Source organism: Toxorhynchites rutilus, chromosome 2 (assembly GCF_029784135.1).
Source record: "Toxorhynchites rutilus septentrionalis strain SRP chromosome 2, ASM2978413v1, whole genome shotgun sequence".
NCBI classification, from domain to species: Eukaryota; Metazoa; Arthropoda; class Insecta; order Diptera; family Culicidae; genus Toxorhynchites; species Toxorhynchites rutilus.
In genome coordinates, this window is record NC_073745.1 from 111,145,498 (window position 1) to 111,154,740 (window position 9,243).

The 9,243-nt window shown below is 39.4% G+C and overlaps 1 pseudogene; it reads right to left on the reverse strand.

Annotated features, from left to right (window-relative positions):
* Nucleotides 1-8,625: 8,625 nt before the first annotated feature.
* Nucleotides 8,626-8,704, reverse strand: LOC129772374 (U4 spliceosomal RNA; annotated as a pseudogene).
* Nucleotides 8,705-9,243: the final 539 nt, after the last annotated feature.

The window sequence follows — 9,243 nt, forward strand, 5'->3', positions numbered from 1 at the left end:
TTTAGGATGGATTCACGGTCGAAAATTGGCGAAAACAAATTTTTGGAGATGACAGTAGATCTCGACTTTTTATACAATTTCAAGACATTTGGCGTAAAAATCGAGAACACCATTTTCATAAATTTGAGAAACCTGAGAGTGAAGCGTGACTTTGTTTAACGGACCAGTAGGAGATATCATGGGTCTTGCTCGTCGGATGACCGGAAAAGATCCGTTCAGCAGGAACTGGGCGAGTGATTAAGATCGTCAGGGAGCGAGTTCAACGAAGATAACAACATTCTGTACGTGGAATGGTCGCTGATTTCAATCGAGAATGTGCCACGCACATGACCTGAGATGTCACGCTTCCAAAAAAAAAAAAATTTAAGTTAATAGAGTTTCGGAAGCTTCGAAGAAGAAACGGTTTAAAAGGACAACTAACTTACTGTCAAGGTACGGTGAACAAGACTTTGTATTCGTGTTTCGTATTTCGGATTAAAAGTTATTTGTCTTGCAACAGTCTTCAAATATCGAAAACGACAGATTGTAGGCATACAGTTCGAGGAGTGCCCCAGATAGTGACAAAAACATTCCACGGCTCTAAAGCGCCGTATCAGTGGTGGTTTGGGAAGCGGAAAACAATCAATTGTTGTTTGACCTAAGACTATGCCTTTGATTTCTATATAGGGGGGGGCCACTCTACGAAAAATGTGACGATTCATTAAGAGTTTTCAAACGCATATTACTCAAAATCGTGTTTGCGACATATGTTGTGTTATATACCATTAGACAGGAAGTTCATCCAGCTATTTTTTGACGTAGGACTACGTCTTACATTAAGGGTGCCAAATCAGAAAACAGATCACGTTTTTATGAAATAAAGTTAACGTTAATATAAAGTGACCATATGACCAGAGGTCTAACGCGGGACACCAACAAAACAAAAATACAACGTTGTGTATATAAATTATGTAAACATGAGCTGTAAAAGAAATCACTAAGTAATACAGGTTATACAGTGGAATTGCAGAAGCATCATCCCTAAACTAGACCAATTTAAATTTTTAGTTCACAGTTCTAACTGTGATGTATTTTCTCTCTGTGAAACATGGCTTTGTTCAGCCGACGAGCTGAATTTTCACGATTTCAACATTATTCGCCTAGATCGTAACGACTCGTTTGGTGGCGTACTATTGGGGATCAAAAAACGTCACTCCTTCTATAGAGTCACTATCCCATTGATTACAGGCATTGAAGTTGTCGCTTGCCAGATACAAATCAATGGCAAAGAACTCTGCATTGCTTCGATATATATTCCTCCCAGGACTACGGTAGGCCGCCATCAGTTCTTTGATATTATCGAGGCATTGCCGGAGCCGCGGTTAATCTTAGGTGACTTCAACTCCCATGGAACAGCATGGGGGTCACTCTACGATGACAACCGTGCCACGTTGATTTATGATCTGTGCGACAACTTCAACATGACAGTTTTAAATACTGGGGAAGCAACTAGGATAGCCAACCCTCCTGCACGGGCAAGCATGCTAGACATATCTCTCTGCTCTTCTTCATTATCCCTGGATTGCACATGGAAGGTAATCCAAGATCCCCACGGTAGTGATCACCTACCAATAATTTTATCGATCGCCAATGAATCAAAATCTAGTGAGTCAGTTGATATTGCGTATGACCTCACGAAGAATATTGACTGGAGAAAATTTGCAGAATTAATATCTGAAGCAATCATTTCGATGCATGAACTTCCTCCCCTTGAAGAGTATAATTTTATATCAAGTTTGATTTACGATAGCGCACTTCAAGCTCAGAAGAAACGTGTACCGGCTACCACTTTCCGACGTCGTCCTCCATCACTTTGGTGGGACAAGGAATGTTCAAAGGTCTACCTTGAAAAATCATCCGCTTTCAAAAAATTCAGGAAAACTGGATTAGTGGAATGGTTTCGAAAGTACCAAGCTCTAGAAGCCAAACTAAAAGGTCTGATTAAAGCAAAAAAGCGTGGATATTGGCGGAAGTTCGTCAATGGTTTGTCAAGGGAGACCGCTATGAGTACTCTTTGGAATACGGCTAGGAGAATGCGTGGCTGGAACCATACCAATGAAAGTGAGGAATACTCTGACCGTTGGATTTTCAAATTTGCAAGGAAGGTTTGTCCCGATTCTGTTCCTGCACAAAGCGTCGTACGCGATATTCCGCTCCATTGCGATTATGAGAATTTTTCGATGGTAGAATTCTCAATTGCCCTCCTCTCATGTAACAATTCAGCTCCGGGGTCGGACAAGATTAAATTCAACTTGTTGAAGAATCTTCCCGACTTAGCAAAACAGCGTTTGCTGAACTTGTTCAACAAGTTTCTGGAGCTGAATATTGTCCCGCATGACTGGAGACAAGTGAGAGTGATAGCCATACGGAAACCCAACAAGCCGGCTTGCGATCACAACTCGTATAGGCCGATTGCAATGTTATCCTGTATTCGTAAATTGTTAGAGAAAATGATTCTACTTCGTTTGGACAAGTGGGTCGAAACGAACAATTTGCTGTCAAATACGCAGTTTGGCTTCCGCCGAGGTAAAGGGACAAATGATTGTCTCGCGCTGCTATCTTCTGAAATCCAAATCGCATTTGCTCGAAAAGAACAAATGGCTTCCGTTTTTCTCGATATCAAAGGGGCATTTGATTCAGTTTCCATGGAAATTCTCTCAGAGAAGCTTCATAATCGTGGACTTTCACCAATTCTGAATAATTTCCTGTACAATTTACTGTCAGAAAAGCACATGAATTTCTCTCATGGCAACTCAAAATCTTCTCGTTACAGTTTTATGGGCCTACCGCAAGGCTCCTGCCTAAGCCCCCTCTTGTACAGTTTTTACGTCAATGATATGGATGATTGTCTAACTAGAGACTGCACGCTGAGACAACTTGCAGACGATGGAGTTATTTCCATCATGGGTACTAATCCCGTCGCTCTGCAAAAGTCGTTGCAAGATACCCTGAACAATCTGTTCACGTGGGCCCTCAAGCTGGGTATCGAATTCTCTACGGAGAAAACTGAAATGGTCGTTTTTTCTAGGAAGCACGAACCCGCCCAATTCCAGCTTTACCTATCCGGCAAAACGATCCAACACTCTATGTTTTTCAAATACCTGGGTGTATATTTTGATTCTAAATGTACCTGGGGGAGACACATTGCGTATTTGAAACAGAAATGCCAGCAAAGAATCAATTTTCTCCAAACAATAACCGGAACATGGTGGAGTGCCCATCCAGGAGACCTCATTCAGTTGTACAAAACAACGATATTGTCAGTGTTAGAATATGGCAGTTTTTGCTTCCGATCAGCTGCCAGGATTCATATTCTCAAGCTGGAGAGGATACAATATCGTTGCTTGCGTATAGCCATGGGGTGTTTGCATTCGACACATACGATGAGTCTCGAAGTTTTGGCAGGAGTACCCCCGCTTACTCTTCGGTTCACAGAATTATCCTACAGATTTCTCATCCGTTGCAAGATCATGAATCCATTGGTGATTGATAACTTCGAAAATCTACTCCAGCTGACTCCTCAGTCAAGTTTTATGTCTTTATACCATGAGTACCTTACCCACGACGTGCACCCTTCACCAGGCATCTCCAATCAAGTTTGCTTCTCATACTTCTGCAATTCATCTGTCATTTTTGATCTGTCCATGCGACAAAAAATCCATGGAATCCCAGATCACCTACGCTCCGATTCTATTCCGCCGATATTTTCGGCAGAATATGGGAAAGTTGGATCTGATAAAATGTTCTTTACTGACGGTTCATTCATAAACGGGTCCACTGGCTTCGGCATCTTCAATGAAAATTCCAGTGCCTCTTTCAAACTCAAAGATCCTTGTTCCGTGTATGTCGCAGAAATGGGTGCGATATACTATGCTCTAGGGATCATTGAAACACTGCCCATCGACCATTATTTTATTTTTTCAGACAGTCTCAGCTCAATAGAGGCAATCCGCTCAATGAAAGTTGATAAACGCTCATCTTATTTCCTAACAAGAATAAGACATCTATTGAGTGTTTTGGTCGAAAAATTATTCAAGATTACCTTAGCATGGGTTCCCTCTCATTGCTCGATTCCGGGGAATGAGAAAGCGGACTCGCTAGCTAAGGTGGGCGCTTCAGAAGGCACACTTTTTGAAAGGCAAATTGCCTATAATGAATTTTTTCACATTCCTCGTCAGGACACACTTGTTAGTTGGCAGCGCATGTGGAGTGAAGATGAGTTCGGTCGTTGGTTACACACGATTATCCCTAAGGTCTCGACGAGTGCATGGTTCAAGGGATTGAATGTAGGTCGTGATTTCATTCGCGTGATATCTCGGCTTATGTCCAATAACTACAACCTAAACGCGCATCTCTATCGCATTGGGCTCGCAGCAAACAATCTTTGTGGTTGTGGCGATGGCTACCACGACATCGAGCATGTTGTCTAGTCGTGTATCCGGTTCCATGCTGCTCGCTCTCAGCTCTCTAGAGCACTGAGAGCAAAAGGCAGACAATCGGATATCCCCGTCCGGGATATCTTAGGTAGCCGTGATCCTGATCTTCTGCTTCATCTATACCTGTTCCTCAGAAACGCCGATGTCAACGTTTAATGATGTTTCCTGATGTTGTGTCCCCGTTTCATATCCCTCCTATCCAATCGATAAACTTTTACTTAGTCGCGGCAATACATACACACACTCTTTACAGATGCACGGGCCAAAGGTTGTGCAGTCCACTGATCATTCAACAAGAGCCAAAGGTTGTACCGCTCATGACAACTCTACACGAGCTGATGATTGCGCCGGCTAGTGACCATTGTATCCTGGATTCCTCGAGTCGAGATTTTTCGTTTCTTTGTTTTTAAGAGGCTTTAAACTTTGCAGTTCATTCGCCTCCAAAAAGTCGAGAAAGACGCACCACGCTAGATATGGGGTACAGACTAGGGGGGCGTTGCTGATTAATGGTCAGCTGCATCCTAATAGGAAGTATCCCGTGTCGGGCACACGTACAGAGCATCGAAGACTGCAACATACCAATTATGAGAACACTTGTAATACTAACCTCGAGCCAACCGCGAGTAATCGGTTACATATTACTAACATAGTTGTAAGACAAAAATTGTCAAAATATTGGACTCCCGGCCCCGTCAGGCTAACGCCACATGTGCCTTAATAAAAAATATATTTTGGGAAAAAAAAAAAATGAGCTGTAAAAATATACAAAAATAATTTAACCAGTCTCGTTTATTCGTGAAATTTTTGGCATGACAGATAATGCGATAAGCTCCAAAAAACCTTCAGTATACATATATTTTTCCCCAAGAACTTTCAGTTCATTTTGTACATTTAATGGTTCAAACTGATTACTTACGCTTTCACGGTGCTTAAACCAGAGATCGTCAATTTCAGATGCAACTTACAACTGATTGTAATATTGCCACTCTCCATCAGTATGGAAAACTGCAGCCTAACAACCACATTTCAGATCATTTATCTTCGAAAAAGTCTCAAAGAACTCTGGGGCTGTTATCAATAGACAAAACATTGGATTTCAAACGCGGGACGTTTCGCGGGACGTAATCTGACGCGGGACACTTTGCTGAAACGCGGGACTGTCCCGCGAAAAGCGGGACGTCTGGTCAGTTTACGTTAATAACTATTTTTACTGCGAACGGATTTAAACGATTTGCATACCAATCGAATCAAAAATTTTCTAAGATTTATTTAATATGCTATACATTACAATCCCATAGTCTGTATATGGTTTACATTGATGAAAATTGGAAGCATTCCCATTTCCCCATACATTTGTTCTGTCCATTTGTGTGTTTTCCCGAACAGAGCTATCAATAACAGGCAACTTATGCTGCCACGAGAATAGAAACAACGAAGTGGGATAGCGAAAAGAGAATATTTGCGAAGTAAACTCCACTCTTGCATAGTAAGTAAGGTGTGGCTAACGTATAAGTATAGCATCTCCTCTGAGGAAAATTCTAAGAAACTTCCTGTGCCCGAAACAACCAAGGTCGCTTATTTTGCTCGTTTTGTGTTTTATGTTTCTCCTCGAGCTGTGAAAGCTAGCGAATATTTCACTTGAAGTGCATCTGGCATTGAAATTATCATGGCGAAGCAGGCGAAAAAAAAAGAGTGTAAATGATTATAGGTCGCTTCAAGCCATTAGTGTTTTTTTTTGTGTGTATTGCTTGTTTTCGTTGCGCGAAACTTAGAACTTAGCACACCTTCGATACTTTTAGTTGCCATTCGTATTTAGTCTCGTGCGCATCGGCTCTGTTCTGATGCAACAAGCTCCTAGCTTTGTTGACTATGTGCATCTGTTAAATACCTGTTTGATGCTTGTTGAATGGCGATGCATGGAAGATGTTGTTATTTACGCCACGTCGGAAAGTGCTCCGGCTGCACCCTACGCCAATCTACACTATCGACCGCTGAACGTACCACACCTATTCACACGCGAGGGATCTCACGCGACTATTGTGCAATGAAGCCCGATTTACACATATAAAAACACAAATAAAGTCAAAAGTAAACATCAGGAAACAATCGAAATAGCTAACTCCATAAAACTACATTGAAACTACTTCTTAAAATTAGTGAATTTATATACAATTTATCTTATTATCTATCTTATTTGCTATACTAAGACTAGAAAGGTGAGAAATACGTGAAATAGTAAATAAGTTTGATTGTTAACCTATGAATGAACTTAAACTTCAAAATAGCAATGTAAAATCTATAAACTCTAGTGTTGATACTAGCATACCGGCATCTTTTCTGCATTTCGGAAAAATAGGTGAGAAAATAACTTAAAACTAAGGCATAATCCTAAACGTAATTTATGATATATTCCTACAACTAAACAGATATATATATATATATATATATATATATATATATATATATATATATATATATATATATATATATATATATATATATATATATATAAACAAGTTCTTCTGCACCGAAACCGCTCACAAAATAACAAAACGCACATTTATATACAAGGTTAATCCAGCGAAAAACACTAAAAGTAAATTTGAAATTATAATTAATTAGCCTAGCTTAACTATCTTAATTTATACACAGGAATTTTATAACTGTTCATTAAAATAAACCACCTACAGATAGAAGTTCATCGAATTTTGTTTCATTGTCGCTGTGATCAACAGATGTCTTTCGTTATATACTCAGTGTAATGCGTGCATTGATAATGAGAAACAAATTGCGACATATGACCAATTTGTGTATTGTTCTCGCAAAGGCAAGAAAGGATCGTTGTTTCTCGAAATTATTCTTCAAAACCACGCAAGCCACTAAACCTTTTCAGGGTCCCCGGAACTTTTTATTAAAGAGTTTTTAATGAAATTTCCACGTATTCGCAAATAATATCCGAAATGATAAACCAGCAAATTTTAAAAAAAATGTAAGGAGATGTATCTAGGACACGACCTCATATTTTCGACGTAGAACTACGCAAATATATTATGCAATACACTTGTTTACCACTTCGAATATTATTTTAGAATGCATCGATATTTTTGTAATAGATTATGTTCTTCGTTGCAAATAAATTTGATTAATGCCATTTTACGCTTGATATGATGCCTAGGACTACTAGGACTACTAGGAATATGTGAATGGAAGAATTGTCAAACGATCATTGTATTTTACATTTCTCTCTGAAATTATTGCACTTCTCATCTTTAAGTAGTTCTCGAACCGCGAAAGTTCATTCACCTCTAGTATCTGAAATGATGATTTTCCTAGGCTTCTCAGTTTAAAAGTACGTTTTAGGGAAACATGTTCTTGGTCTGCAAAACGACAAGCGAGTACAAAAGTACTCAACACCAAAGAATACCCCCGACTGCATGTATTTGCGAAGCGGATGTCCCACGGGTGCCTTTAGAAGTCCGTGTTAGGGAAACACAGCTCAGCGGGGACAACAAATATTCCCGACTTGCATGTTTTGTCAAAGCGGATTCCCCCAGGCATATTGATTTAGAAGTCCATGTTAGGGAAACAACTCGGTGGGAACAAAAATACCCCCGACTTGCATGTATATTTGCAAAGCGGATTTCCACAGGTACATCGATTTTGAAGTCTGTGTTGGAGAAACCGTAAATCGGTTCAATCAAAACTTGGCAGTTAGGACGTTTAGATAACGCTTGACATTTTACAGTTATTCAATTGTTCATCTCATGAAAAATAACATTTTATTGATTGTGATAGACACGTAGAAATATTTCCTATCAATTGATGCAAACATCTTTCCGATCTGTTAAGAAATGTTCGAGTTATAAGCATTCGAAATACAGGTAGGGTTAGCCCACACATCGGCAGAACAAATGTATGGGAAAAAGGAAATTCTTCCAGTTTTCATGATTTTAAACCGTTTAGAGATTAGCGAATTGTAATGTATAGCATATCATACAAATCTTAGAGAATTTCCGACTCGATTGGTATGCAAATCATTAGAATTCGTTTACAGTGAAAATAGTTATTTACGTTAACTTTATTTCATAAAAACGTGTTATACCTATGATATAACCGCAAGGTTTACGTAGGACTGCCGTTTTCTTAGTAATAATTTGTGTTTTTTCAATTAGCAATAATCACACCTCGGATGTTTCTCATTGGGTACGATATCGCCGCTGCGCAGAGCTATCTTTTATATGTAATAATGAAATTATTGATTAAATTAGTGAATGAATGAAACAATTTACGAATTCAATTGCAAAAAAAAAGAAATCGACATTGCAAATACATGAAAGTAGGGAGATCACAACCGATGGGAACAACCTCCCACCGAAATGTATTCTCTAACAGAGACATCGAAACCAAGGTGCCCGAGGTAAATCGGCATTGCAAATATATGTAAGTCGGGGGATTTTTTATATTGCAAGTAAGGTGAGTGATACGATTAGTTCTAGCAAATAAAATTTAAATTTGGAACTTTATCGTTGCTTGCTTCGTGAAATCTCATATCAATGACCGATAATGTATTGTGAAAAATTTAGCACGAGGCTAAGTGTAAAATGGTACATGGTAGCAGTTGTGTGAAAAATGACTTGATATACGAAACGACTTATTCCAATTTTCACAAATAAAAAAAAGGTGTGTACCCGCTCGAGAACGGGTCGTTTGGTTTAAGCTGTCTGTTTTGTTGTGTTCATTTTCACCCAAGGAAAGTTCATACGGCGAG